General features: G+C 44.4%; 1 long non-coding RNA gene across 1 annotated transcript; it reads right to left on the bottom strand.

Moving 5' to 3' along the window:
* Positions 1–835: 835 nt before the first annotated feature.
* Positions 836–11,856, bottom strand: LOC118213248. Its single transcript, XR_004762375.1, has 2 exons — positions 11,578–11,856; positions 836–1,761 (listed from the first exon to the last, which is right to left on the bottom strand). It is a non-coding gene; the product is annotated as an uncharacterized LOC118213248 (long non-coding RNA).
* Between the last annotated feature and the right edge of the window lie 658 nt (positions 11,857–12,514).

Below are 12,514 nucleotides of genomic sequence, written 5' to 3'. Positions count from 1 at the left end.
GCTTATTGTCTGCGCTGCTTTTGCGTTTTTCGTTTGCTCTGCACAGCATTGTGCTCAACCCTCCACCACCCGAGCAACCACCTGTTGTTTGGATCTGCTTCTATATACTGGAGAGGGGTTTTTGGTATTCTTCTGTTAATAGGGGAGATTCATTGTGCTTCCCATTAGACCGAGTAGAACAAATCCATTCAGCGCCAAACCAAAAAAAGTACTTAAATATTCATAAAAATATTAAATCTAAATGTGTGAGCTGTCCTGCCTGAAATGTGGTAACTGTCTCTTTAAGAAAGGGAAGGAGAGCTGGTTTCCGGTGGGTTTCGCTGTCTCACACAAACTGTAAACACATTAAGTTGGGCTGCACCAGCACTTTCACTGGCCTTTGGTCAATCTGTCACTCTAAACGGCTCAAAAATGTTACTGGGAAAACCCGGGCAGCCAAAGCAGAGTCAGTTACATAATGGATGCAGACAGTATGCAGACTCTTCTTTGATGGACCGACTTTAATGCTGGAGGCGACACACTCTGCCATTCCAGCAAGCCAGTGATTTATTCTACCTGTGATTTTTCAAAATCCAAAAACGATATTTTCGAGCAAATCATATTTCTGTATTATGTTGCCCAAACTTACAAGTTACAGGTGTGTCAGAATGGCGTATTTTGATTAGATTAAAAATAAAAAAATAAAAAATAAATTTAAAAAAAAACCTGCGTATGTGCAAGTGTAGGTACAATGCAGAAAAAGGCCTGGGGTGAAAACAACACTTCCGGGTTAAAGTTCACTCCCACTTCGCTGTTCAGTGAGAAAAAGAAAAGCCATGGAGCCAGTTTGCGAAAATGAATTCAGACGTTGGCATCCGTGCCTTTTATTGACAAGAGTTATTTACAAGCAAATTTACAGCCGTGTGTGTGTTTACGTAACAAAACAGCAGAGACAACCCTCGGCTCACAGTCGTACCACAGCCCTTTCATGTAAATTACAGGGTGACGTGATCTTTTGTGCAGCCAGAATGAAAAATATTTGTTTTCTTTGCACCGTGTGACTTCAATTCCACAGTGGGTGTGATTTTTATTACTTTTTTGTTGTTTTTGCTGTTGTTGTGCATGCTCACATATTTTTATTCTGTAACCACAAGGTGCATTATTTTTAAATGTTAAGCAGACATGAGCCTACCCATTTTCCCTTTCATTTTCAGTAATTAATTTCAAATGGCAAAAAGCCATACACCCAAGATAGCCATAGGCTAATTTGTGGTCTAATTTGTGGGGACACTATCAATTAATTACCAAGCCACACAGCCCTGATTGATCTCAATGGCTGTAGCTCTAACATGGGTGATACATAGCCACCCAAAGGAAACAACTTTTAAACAACAATCTGTTACTTTACCGGTAAATAGGGTATGCAATATGGCTGAAGTAAAGTATATCTGTTCACCTTGCTCTCTGCTATGTGCTACAGAGAAAGAATTTTGGAGTGCTCAGAAATGTATCTACAGCAGTAGCAGAAGTTCCAGGAGTTGTAAGACTGCCAGAGTTCCAGAGAGTTCTGGAGAGCAGTGGGAGTTCCAGAGAGTTCTGGAGAGCAGTGGGAGTTCCGGAGATTTCTGGAGAGCAGTGGGAGTTCCAGAGAGTTCCGGAGAGCAGTGGGAGTTCCAGAGAGTTCCGAAGAGCAGTGGGAGTTCCAGAGAGTTCCGGAGAGCAGTGGGAGTTCCAGAGAGTTGTCAGCGAGAGAGCAGTGGTTGCAGCTCAGTTTTTGTGGTTCTGGTGGGAAAGAAATAAAGTTTTGTTTTACAGCAAACCCAATGTCACTTTTCCAGGCCATTACCCCTGCTGAACAGGGGTATGGGCATGGTTCCAAAATGTCTCCAGTCCCATTACGTACCAATTCTATTACTCCCAGGTCTATCTTTGTAATGGTCAATTCCCACTTTTTGAGGTTTGAACTAGAACTGCTCCTTGGGTAACAACTTTAATTTGAATTCACACCAACCCTGTGATTGGAAAACAAAAGGTATCCACATGCTTGTGCAAGCAATGCATTCCAAAGGACTCATGATCATCTACCCAGTGCTTCATAACTGCAGAGGAGGGTCCATCATCTGCTGCACATTTTACATGACCAGCATAACAGCATAAGGGTCTGGAGTGCCAAAGGTCTGCCACCGGACCCCAATTTGGTGGGATACAGACACAGTGGATCCCATCTCTGTGGGATACAGACACAGTGGGATACAGGCACAGTGGATCCCGGCTCTGTGGGGTACAGACACAGTGGATCCCAGCTCTGTGGGGTACAGACACAGTGGATCCTGGCTCAGTGTGGCACAAACAGAGTGGATCTCGGCCTGGTGGGGCATGGATACAGTGGTGATGTTTCTTTGGGCTTCAGCCTTGGACAGTAATTCCAGTGTGGGCACGATGCGAGCTCATGTGCTGACAGCCATGGCAGCATTAATGTCTGATGTGGGAGGGAGGGTGTGGAGACAGAATTGCACCCTTGCTTGCAAAATGACGAGCCAAATTACAGCTTTCAACCCCCCCCCCCCCCCATCACAGTGGGGGTTCGCTGAGAGAGTTATATCCAGCTCCAGCTCCAGCCAGTAAGGGCCTTCTGTTGTTGTGCAGCTGTTACTTATTCAGCTATCGGGAAGCCGCTTGTGCATTCTCGCGTTTCTGAGGGGGATCCGGGAGACCCCAGGGCTTGCTCACCAAGATGATTCTACTTTCATAAGTGCTCATCAAAATTAATTTGAAAAAAAACCTAAATATGAGGAATTCTCTTCCTCTCCTTGCTCCCATTGGCTGAATTGTGTGGTAAATGGACCGCCAATTAATTTGGAGTGTGGGAAATGACTGGTATTGAATTTGGGGTGTTGTGAATGACACATTTACTCTGATATTTTTTCTGCCACACTGCAGAGTATGCACTGTGGAGCATGCTTTCACAACCCGTATATAGTGCAAATTGCAAATGTTTGGTGGTAACAGATTAAATGCAATCTCGGTTGCTTAATCATTACATTACAGGCATTTGGCAGATGCTCTTATCCAAACTAATCATGCCAGGATACGTATAAATGTATAATCTGATTACAGTTACTATTATACAGATTACATGATTACATGTTGGATTACTTCAAGGTACACATATATTCTAAAATATGCTTCACTAATGAAACTAGACGTTTTTCAACTAATATGTCCAACACTGAGTGCAATCAAGCATGTTTGTACAAGAATGCACATACTTCAGAAAATACAACACCGTTCTTTCCAGTACTGGATAATTTCATGGCTACTAGGGTATAAAATTGACCTACATTACTTTTCTGTTTAATAAATACATAATAGAAAATCATATTAATTTAGTCCTCCATACATGAGCACTGTGTTATGCCTAATTATACATACAAAGGCAAACTGATGTTAGTGTTTTACTAGGAAATATAATGTAGGCGTACACTGTGGTGCAGTACATGCAGCAGTACAGATGCAGTACTCTGAGTCCCTTACACGAATCTCATCAAGTCTGCTTTTCCCGTCTGTAACCCTCTCTGCTGCCCCCTGTCTGTACCCCTCTCTGCTTTCCCCCCGTCTGTAACCCTCTCTGCTGCCCCCTGTCTGTACCCCTCTCTGCTTTCCCCCTGTCTGTAACACTCTCTGCTGCCCCCTGTCTGTACCCTCTCTGCTTTCCCCATCTGTAAACCTCTGTTTTCCCCCCTTCTATAACCATCTTTGTTGCCCCCTGTCTGTGCCCCTCTCTGCTGCCCCCTGTCTGTAACTCTCTCTGCTGCCCTGTCTTTACCCCTCTTTGCTGCCCCCTGTCTGTAACCCTCTCTGTTGCCCTCTGTCTGTGCCCCTCTCTGTTGCCCCCTGTCTGTGCCCCTCTCTGCTTTCACCCTATCTGTAATCCTCTCTGTTGCCCCCTGTCTGTACCCCTCTCTGCTGCTCCCTGTCTGTACCCCTCTCTGCTGCACCTTCTGAATAAAGTGCAAAATACACTAGAAAGGACTGTCCACGCTTCTGTTCAATGCTCATTAACACTGGCTCATCCTCATGGTGTACAAACCTGCACATCCACAAATAAAAAGACAGATTATGAGAGAAAGATACATTTTGTCTGGGTGGGCAGGGGGTAGAGCGTATTGCATTGTGATCAATTCTACAGGGTGCATTTACAAGCAGGCTCATGGGCCTTTAATTCTTTCAGCAGTATTAGCAGATCTGCATCATCGCCCTCTCATTGATTGTCCTTTCAGTCATCTTATTTTCAGTGATACTGCCATTGTTTTTTTAACAGCAGAACAGCATATACATCTGCTAAAACAACACAAGAGTACCTTTGACATCCATCACTGACAACATCCATTTTTTCTTATGTTTTCTGCTTCTCCCTGTATTTACGACAGCAAAAAAAAAAAAAAAACAATTCCCAAAAATAGACTTCACCACAAAAGTCATCTTCACTGGATTTCAACTGAATCTGACATTAAGAGCGGCTTAAGACAAGCAGAGCACTAACAGCAGTAAACATCTCAGTGGAACTTCTCCTCAGTTTTGATCTTCAGTATCACTAGCGGTTTGTGGGATATCATTATGGCAAATATGACTGTATACGTTCATTATTTCCTTCCTGTTTGCACAGGAGAATGTACTGGCAGCCTGCTGAGCTTTTAAGACAGTTCATTACTGCCAAGAGACATCTCCTTCTTGATATGTGTGATGACAGAGAAGCTCTGGGTTATTCTGAAGTGAGACTGAAATGCGATTTTCTGTGACTGGCTCATCCATGTAAAGCTGACCAGCGTTTGATGCTGAAATAGCCTCCTCTCTGTCTGAATCAATGAGTTAGTACTCATGGACCTGGAACCAAGCCTGGCCAATGTAGCCATATTAGAGACCAAACACAATAAGCCCTTAGTGGCTGGCACCCCTTTCTCTGCTGCCGTTATTGTCTTTATAGCAGGAAGTAAAGAGAAAACTTACGGTTTTGAAATGACAGTTTAAGAAGTGATGTCTGTCTAAGAGGACAGAAAACCGTATATTCACACGGAGGGCCACAGATGTAAAATGGCATTCCAGAAAACTATTTACCCGGGGAACTGACACCACTGAGCACATAAACATGTCGAGAAATCAATTTTGTTCTCATGAGGGAAATTTTAAAATTCACACGCCATCTGTTTGTGCCCATTTGAAATGGCTGACAGTTGGTTAGGAAAAGAGAAATTTGAAAACTGCTTATTATAAACCTGGATCCCCAAATGGTTGGGACTGACTCCGTCTCCATTTTCACCTCAGGCGAATGTGCACGGAAGATGTGCCGCTTTTATCAGAAGCGAGACAAAAATCTCATTTGTCTCTCTCGTTAATAGACTCGCAGCGATCCGAGGTGTCGTGTTAATGACCTGCTTTTACGGCTTAAACTGCCTGAGCACAGACCTTCCGAAGCGTTCAGAGCAAATCCAGACTGAGCCAATCGTTACGGGGTACGGGGAATCATTAACGGCCTCCCAGTTTATCAGACTTAATTGGGCGAGAGCGCTAACGAGAGGCATCGGTCTGCCCCTCGCCGGCGAGAGCAGAGCCTGAGGCTCGAGCTGCACGCGGCTGAGAACCGCGCTGTGTCCATGACTGCGCTGTGAGAGAGAGCATCAACAGCGAATCAGAACACCCGAGGGCATCCGGCCCCCAGGCCACGACCCAATAATCAGCCCTCATCATCCAGCTGATAGGACGCTGCATGCCACACATTACATTTACATTACAGCCATTTAGCAGACGCTCTTATCCAGAGTGGCTTACGCAACTATTTACATGACATTTACACTGCATCCATTTATACAGCTGGATATGTACTGAAGCAATGCAGGTTAAGTATCTTGCTCAAGGGTACAACGGTAGTGTCCTACCGGGGAGTCGCCCTATGACCTTTAGGTTACAAGCCCAGTTCCTTACCCATTATACTACGACCGAGCCCCGCACCCAACCCGCCCCCCGAACATCCCTGGAGTGCCCCGGACGGCAGGCACGACCTGTGCGCGAGATGGTCTGTCTGCAAGCAGAGCACAAGCAGCTCTAGCCTACAAAATAGCAGCATGCACACAAACAGAAAATTGTACACAATATACTTGAGTGCAATTGCTGTGAAGTAGACCTGGATGGTAAAAAATGCCCATAAAACTTTTATGTTGTGTTCAGGTTTATGCACTTGTAAATCTTACAGTATTTAATATGAGGGAAAAAAGGCAGTGGCAACATCGCTGTTATAAAGCACTTTAAAGCATGCACGCATGCCAGCTTGAATTTAAAATGCTGGCTGGGCCATAGGAACACAAAACGATCGATTTAACAAGCTTCTTGCACCTTACGTACCCATATCTTAGCAATGGGACACTAGCCTGAGTCCCATAATTCTTGACTTTATGAATAAACTTTGGCGCGATTGCTTCAGGCAACAGCCTATTTTAAATATCATGTAGGCTATCAGGTTTAAGGTTAAATATCATTAGAAATAAACAGTTAGTGAGTGTAGATGTATTCATTAGGAGTGGTAAGGTAGCCTAAATTAGGTATTAACTAACAAGTTTACACTATAAGCATTTTTTTGCCAACCCTCATCCCTGGCTTTGTTGGCAACAGTTACATTTTATCATGATTGTTTTATGTTCTTCATATCCGTCCATTATATCAGTCCATATCAGTCTTTTTTTTCCTCAGGTGAATAACGGGCTGCTCGAGTACGGTCCATGCTGTACAGCTATAGGCTCATTTTTACAGACACCGCCACTTTTAAGGGAACGCGCACAGAGCTTGATTAACTAAGCCTGGTGTTCACTCAGCAAGTTGATGATAACCACCGGTTAAGCCCAACTGCGGTTGTTAGGTTTTGTGAAGCCAGCTAACGAAAGCAAAGAAACCCTGGATATGTTAAGCTTCCTTCGTAGTATACCCCCCCCCCCCCCCCCCCCAACACACACACACACACCGAACCTGTGAAGCGGTCCACACACAGTCAATGAAAATCACAGCTGTGTGATAATAGGTCACACAAAGTGACAGGAGTCAGCTGCCAGCTGGTCTGGTTCCAGCAGGGCGTTCCACAAACAGCTCGCTGGCGACCTTCTCACCACGCAAGGGAGGGTAAACCCTGAAAGATCTGCGCAGTACGGCCGTCCAACTGTTTGCGTTCCTCTGACGTTAGCCTGCAGCTAAAACCAACAGCTCTCAATCATTTATTTGTTTCTCCTTTTTTTCCCCCCCGGGGTTATTCTGAGTTACGGCAACCAGTAAAAGGACTGATGGATGGATGGATGAACAGAGGACTGGAGTGACTGTGGACAATGTGCAAACCAGACCTGGGTCAAATACGTATTCGTTTTGGATTCAAATACTATTCTATACTTTACTGATCTTGTCTGGTGTATTTGAACCAATGAAATACTCTCAAAAAGTGCAAATCCTGGTCCTCTGGTCATATTGGCAGGCTCAATTACACCAGGCAAGATCAACAGAGCACAGAAAAGTATTTGAATCCAAAACAAATACGTATCCGACCCAGATCTGGCACAAACCCGGGGCCATTCCCTGCAGTTTGGAACGCCGTTCCACTCTGGAATGCGGTCCAAAGGTCTGGTACTGTTCCGGCATTAGGACCTCACCGCCACGCCCAGTACTGACACGCCCTTCGCCCACATTCTCACTGTGGCAATGCATCGCCCCTGCGACTGCGACCGGGGTCCCATCTCACACGAGTCGCACAATGCCACGCCCACACCGCCTTACAATAAAGAGAGATTTACAGCAGCTAGCACTTCAGTTGACAGATATTCCTGTTAAAACTGCTCCTAATACACGTAGGAGAGCGTGCTACCCAGCTATGTGGTTCCACAAGTTCCACTTGACACTTAAACTGAGAGCTTGCAATGGCAAAAGGCACACAAAAACAACCACAGAAGGCATCTGTGGCTAGCGAGGGCTAACCAAGGCACGGCTTATGAACTGACCTACCCCATTATAGATCTCCCTCCCTGGACAAAACAAGAAGAGCCCTGAGATAAGCTGGAAACCTGCTTAATGTCCAGCAGCTGTATTCACTGATAGCGACTGTGTAAACCTATGGAGAGATAAAGAGACAATGTACTTATGGGCAACAGGGATGGGAAAAAGAGTGTTTGCCCTATACTATCTTATCATTGTACACCTGGGAGCTGATTTTCACCACAATTCCATTCCCATCCTACTCTTAGCAGGCAGCACCAGTAATAAACCCTCCCTCAGCAAATTCTCTCCCGAGCAATATTTCAATTAACTACAGTAGGATTTTTTTTCCCCTCAACTTCTCCAGAAGAATATATTTCCCATCTTTTCTCTCGTTCGGCTCATGAGGTGGCAAAGCCTTGAGCGTCTGCTCCGACGAGCAGCCGCAGCTCTTGAAAAGAACAGAACAGTGACAGTAATGAGCGCTGCAGTCAGAGTTCCACACTTCCTTTTTTCCCAGCAGCCACCTGTGAGCCCAAGGACAAATTCACACGCAGACGCTTGGCAGAAATTCAGCCCCTGTCGTTGCCACGTTCCGGGCCGATGGCCAGGGCGGCGTTAAAAATAGGCCACTATTTACGCCCTTTCATAATGGCCGAGCAATTCGGACTTCTCGTGATTTATCCAAGGCACATTTTCCTATAGCAATCACGTCCAAATTGAACTTTTTTTTCTCTCTCTGTGAATATGATCTGCGTATATTGAATTTTGTTTTCTTCCCATACTCCCTGTGCTCCTTAAATTGTGATTTGTAGCAATTTCTGTAGAAACGAGAAACACGTATTTTTATGCCCCAAAGTCATGAAGCAATTATTGGGATTTAAATAAATCAATATCACTTTCTTTCGCCTCTTACTGGCTTTCTATATTTGTCATAATATTCCAGACAGTTATGACAGTGTAATGAAGCGTGCTTCTTCAAACATATTCCTTATAATAAATTAAACGCAAGTGAATGGTGGGGGCCAATTGCTTTCTCGAGGTCAACCTAGCAGTACAATTCCATTTCAGTTCTCAGTCTTTTCTATAAGCCCCAAGACTACAGTTGTTTGAACAAACGCAGTTGGTGACGGGGTAACTTATTTGTCAAAATGTGTAATTTAGTCCTGAATTACGGCTTCCCATTGGGTTCTGAATGACCAATCAAATGCAGGCAGGACCAAGCTGCGGTGCTGGCTCTGTTTGCGCTCGTGTTTGACAAACCAACATAAACAGAGATTTCTCAAGCCGCGAATTGCCTTTCAGAACAGCATTACCGACTCAAAGCCCCCCTGAAAACCCTACAGCCCACGTCCCTCAACCAAACAACTTGCCACTCCTTACAGTGCCGAGTTTTCCTGTTTTTGCGGCTCACGCTAGCAGCTGAAGTGCCTTCAGAAGCCTGAGAACAGCTCGCTCTCACTCGAAACGCGTACACAGTCTGAGAGCCACTACGTTAACACGTGAGTAAAAGGTTAAAGAGATTAGTAAGTGAGAGACTGAGAGGGAGTTTCTGAAAGCAAGCGTTCTCACCAAACATATCAGTGAGGCTTTCCCTTACCCTCTTGTCCCCAATTCAAAGGTTCATACTTCCGATGTCATCTCAAAACTCCACATTACGCATTACAATTACTCACAGACACTCTTATCCAAAGCAACACACAGAAATGGAGAACATCGGTGTTACTCTCAGAAATACATAAATGCGGTATCACCAGAAGGCACAGAGGCCCACAGATAATCAATAAGTGTAATCTAAACCTGCATCCTAACAACAGAAAGGTACAACTGGAATTTATAGTCCCCAAAGCCAGCACTGGCACAGACCGGTCTCCATACTAGGCTCATTCACACACTAGAACGATCCCTTAATTGGAGCAGCCACCTGCCACCAGCAGCCCCAACCACATCGGCACTTTCCTATCAATTTTGGGGACTTTCTTGTGCAATGGCAGCAGCGAGACAAACAACTCTGAGGACAGACGGACGGCCTCCAGCAGCAAGGGGCAGAAGAAAAGAAGGGCAGCAGTAGAAGTGGTGGAGATAAGGATTTTCACAGTTAGGATGGCTGAACATCACCTGCACATTATCTGTACAGCAGAAATACACTAAAGGTAGAAGTGGATTGAAAAAAAATGCACCTTGGGCCAAACCATGGGTGCAAGAGATAATTTTAAGTCCTGAGAGTGACAGAAACGCATCTTTGAGCTGCACAGTGGTGATCCCAACATCCTCTCAGACACAGGAAGCTGCCCTTAGTACAGACCTGCGATAGGAACACCACTCAAAAAATAAGACGAGTGGATCCCCCCCCAATACAAAATGTGCATTTGCAACCTACATATTTAAAAGGTTTGTTTATAGAAGCAATACATTGAATATAAAACTATGTATCTCTGTCAGACTTGGTGTGTGTGTGAATGTTAAACTCACAGTGTAAAGAAAAGCCAGTGCCCTATCTGTGTAGAGAGGTTATTTGTGTAAATGCCAACATGACACTGCACCACCTCACTTGTCTAAAACAAGAGAAGTGTCCCTCTCAGGGTCCAGTGATAAGCTGGATGACCAGGAGTTTAATTCAGGAAGTGTGCTAAGAATAGTACATTAAAAATGTATTTTTTAAAAAGAACAATGTTAAGAAACCAAAGGAGCTATATGCTACATAGCCTATTAATGCGCCACAGAAAAATGATTACACTGAAGTATAGCTGAACTGCATTTTTGTGTGCGCGCGTGTGCGTGCTCTTCTTGGTAGATCACGTGCACCTCAAATACCTGTAGTTTTTTTAAAAACGCGTGTGAGAAATCTGGAGAATCTGCCGCGCTCCCTGGCTAAGGTAAACGCCGGGGTACAGCGATGTGCATGTTAGCTAAGCTCGCAATGAAGAGAAAGGTTTAAAGCTCTGAATTTATGCTGGTAAAACTTGTGTAAATTGACGCCGGCAAGAGCCTTGTTGAGCTACAGGAAATAAATGGTGTACGATGTGCAGGCCTAACTGGAATGAGGGGCGTCTTACAAGAACGAAACAAAATTAATTTATCTGCTTAATAAATGCCTTTGTCAAGGCAAGGGCGGCCGGCAGATTTACAGCCCACACATTGCATGAAGATGGATTTCCCCCGTTCTCCCTGGAGCAATTCAATACCCATCTCAAGGGTACACTTACAAGGGCAATGGAGTAACAATCAGCGATTGAAAGGCAAAGACACCACCCCCACCCCACAGGTCACCATATGAAACTATTCACTTAGTTATCAGTGTTAATATGCTGAACAGGGCGGCGTAGGTCTACGCGCTCAAGGGCTTCCAATTAGGCGATCTGACACTTGACACTGAAAAAAGTGAGATCCCGTTTTGATAAGACCCAAAAGAACTGCGTGATTAAGGATTAAACCACTAACCTTCAGGTTAATCATAGGTTTAATCATAACCTTTGATCGAGGCATTAACTACAGTTATTTGACATATATAATGGCATGATTAGAGCGGATTCGACAGGCAAATCGTTAACGAATAATTCACCGATGAGTCCGTTTTTCCCCCCAATATTTTCTTACCTTGAATCTCAGTCCGTAGCATCCGAGCCTGCTGCTATTACCACAGTTTTCGTCATCATACAAAAGAACCCGTTTCTTGATGATTGGGGCCCACCTGTTCAACCTCAAGTAGCCTAACAAATTGCGTAAAACTAATGGCGACTCAGTGCTATAGGCTAGTGTCGCGGTTTAGTTCGTTTCTGAATAAGGACGTATTGCTTATCATAGTCTACATCTGCAACAAACTGCAAGTTTTAAAAGACTGGGACACAGTTCATGCTCGTAAACATCGCAAACACAGTACCACTGGCTCTCTCGTGCGCGTGCACGTAGACCTCAGTGAAAACTGCAAAAACGAACCTGATGGATGGTGTACGCACAAGGGCTAGAGGGCACGGATCCACATGAACGCCTACATTTTGTGGATTGTCTAACAATATCGCTTTCTCTTTCGAGTGCGTGAACAATCTGTGAAAACTTATCAATGCACGTATCAAAAAGGAAACCATTTTTTAAAATAGGCTACTGAGGAAATGTGCTGCTGTGAGATTTTATACACATCTAATTGCGCTTTCTTTATTATATTAAACGACTGCATCATCACATCGTCTGAGATACATTCAACAGCACACAAATAGCGCTCTCTTGTGGATAAAAGAAAAACGTGGTGTTACTCTCCATCATTTTGACGTCTGGGGAAATGCGGAATTGAGCCCTGTCATCAAGATTGTTTTGTATATTTTTCTTCATATACATATTTTTTTTTAATGAAACAAGACAAATTACACAGCTAATGAGAAACACTGGGATAAGTAGCCTATTGCTGAGGCAGTCGATGGAAAAAGGAACTGGTTTATTTGAAATCGATAGACATTAATGTGGGCCTGTATGCAGATGAGATCCATCTTAAAGAGCTGCTGTCCCCGGCCATTCCACACACACACACACACACACATCA

The sequence above is a fragment of the Anguilla anguilla genome, chromosome 14 (genome assembly GCF_013347855.1).
Source record: "Anguilla anguilla isolate fAngAng1 chromosome 14, fAngAng1.pri, whole genome shotgun sequence".
NCBI classification, from domain to species: domain Eukaryota; kingdom Metazoa; phylum Chordata; class Actinopteri; order Anguilliformes; family Anguillidae; genus Anguilla; species Anguilla anguilla.
The sequence above is the reverse complement of the archived record's forward strand: the minus strand, read 5'-3'. Positions and strand labels throughout refer to the sequence as shown.